A 2,445-nucleotide genomic window follows, 5' to 3' on the forward strand; every position below is an offset into this window, starting at 1 on the left:
CTTTATGACGGTTTTAAATAAAGAACAGTAGGTTGTTTGATTTTACATGCTTTTTCAGAAATACAAGCATTCGAACTTTAGGAAAATTCTAACTAGGTCATTTTCGACCCTCCGCACGATGTTATATTGCATCGAATCATCCTGCATCTTATTAAAGAATAAATATGTATTTAATGCGGACGTAGAAATATTGCTAATTTCTTAATTTTTTTAGCGTCTTCAAATATAAGGTTGTAGCTATGTTTTTTGCAACTTTTAAACTACCTTTAAATTTTTAAATTTGAAAATTGAACGTACAGAAGGTTGCGACTTTCATTTAAATATAAGTTTGGTTGTGCATCGAAGCAAAAAACGAAGCAAACGATAAAGTAAATCCTTTGAAATTTTACATTTGTTGAAAATTTTTTGAAAAACAATTGTGATTATGTTAAATTCTAAAGAATATACGAAAATATAACTTTAGTTACCCTACTCCAATTTGAACTACATATCTATTATGTTTAGTATACATTATCTATTATAAAGATATTTTAAATTCAAAATAAATATTATTCGATATATTCGATACTGAAATATATTCAATATTCGTTTTTCGATAATTAAAACTATTTAGTATTCGAAAATTCGATAGTCCAAATCATTCGATAGTGCTCATCAGAATTATATAATGTGTGACGTGCACAATCATAAACTCCTATAATTTACAAGCCATTTTAATATTTTTGCGATTGTGTGTACAGGATAAGTTTTTACAAATAGAAAGACTAGCATTCCTTTGGTCCACACATAAATTTTTTATGGGAGGCTATATCGCTGAAGGGTAAAAAAACTTATTTTAAAATTTAACTTTGATTTATATTTAGTGAATAATTATATTGAATAAAATTAAGATTATATTGAATAAAATTATATTAAAGGAAATGAGTTTAGCTGTCCTTTCATGGTCTCAAACAAAACACGGCGGTCACCACCTCGTAATACATCACTAATAAATTTAAATGATCAAATAATGATTAATGGGTCTCACGGATCTTTAAGCGAATATATAACCTCTAGAAATCTAATATCAACCTCAGTTTTTTCGTGGCGAGGCCCGTTTGAAACGGATGAGGAAAACCTGTTATTGGCGGGATAACCATAAATATCGCGCTGGCCTAAATATCCAGATGTATTATTGCGGTCCTCCAAGGATGGCGGTTGGGCTTGGGGCTAACAACCCAATCCTGTGAAAAAAATATTGTTACGAATCCAACACTACAGCCTCGGATATCAGAATGAAGTTTACGGCACCGAACCAGCCAATGTAATAGGTTTAGAGATTTATTTATCGGAACATGGAATGAACATGGAACTTTACATAGCCCAGGAACGCTAAAAGGAACCTTTTGCGAAAGAAGAGGAATACCTTCAAACTGTTACTATTTAACATACTACACGAAGAACTAATTATTTTGGAAACGGCGTCTGGTTTGATCACAGCTAGCACAACATTTCCGCATAAAAATATACACAAAAGAATATGGACATCACCAAAAGAATTAACACAATCAAATCGATCACGTCATGATCTTAAGGAGGCATATCCATTGGATATTGGATGTAAGTCTCAGGGGAGAAGATATCAACTCAGACCACTATCTTGTACGAAATAAATGAGAATGGAGACTCTGTGCTGGAAGCTCTGCAAGAGCGAGGCCAATGAGAAATTTGACACTGTGAAGCTAAAAAATTAACATGAGAGTGCATCGTACCAAAAAATCTTGACCGAAAAACTAGAAACAGAGACAGCATAAACGAAAACAAGTGGAGGAAATAGTAGAAATCGGTTATTCTAGAGAACTATATATAACAGAATTTGGTTATGGCACCGGTCCTTTAATCGAAGGGTCTCGGGTTCAAACCCCGGTCAGGTCACTATAAAAATTATATTCAATATTATTATAACTTAATATACAATACTAATAAAAATATTATACAAGTAATTTTCAAATATTCCTAATATTCGATATTAAAAAAAAAAAAAAAAAAAAAAAAAAAAAAGACTAAGAAAAATAAATAGTAAATATTAACAACCTCAAATACTTAATATATAAATAAAAAAAAAAAAAAAAAAAACACTACGGCAGGCTAGTCACCTACCTAGTTAAACCCTATGACGCTATGAAACTAGTGCATGAGAAATCATGCACTAGCACTAGCCCTATGCTCCTTCTAGGAGTGAACAAAGGAAAAAAAAAAAAAAAAAATATATAACAGATTTAGAAAACCATTCGAACTATCAGCAACAACAATAGGGTATACTAACGGAGCGCTGCAGATAGAGGTGGGTCAGATACTCAGTACATGGCAATAACATTTTTCACAGCTGCTGTGCCGCCCAAATAATGCTGGCACGCAAACTAGAACCCCACTAGTAACAGCAGGCATTAATGAAGAAAATCTAAC

General features: G+C 32.2%; 1 long non-coding RNA gene across 1 annotated transcript; it reads left to right on the forward strand.

The window, feature by feature from the left end:
* Positions 1-682: 682 nt before the first annotated feature.
* LOC129614865 (uncharacterized) lies at positions 683-2,040 on the forward strand. The gene is made up of 2 exons (XR_008697411.1): positions 683-820; positions 918-2,040. It is a non-coding gene; the product is annotated as an uncharacterized LOC129614865 (long non-coding RNA).
* The last annotated feature ends 405 nt before the right edge of the window (positions 2,041-2,445 follow it).

This window comes from Condylostylus longicornis, unplaced genomic scaffold, assembly GCF_029603195.1.
Source record: "Condylostylus longicornis isolate FDR11 unplaced genomic scaffold, ASM2960319v2 ptg000125l, whole genome shotgun sequence".
NCBI lineage: Eukaryota > Metazoa > Arthropoda > Insecta > Diptera > Dolichopodidae > Condylostylus > Condylostylus longicornis.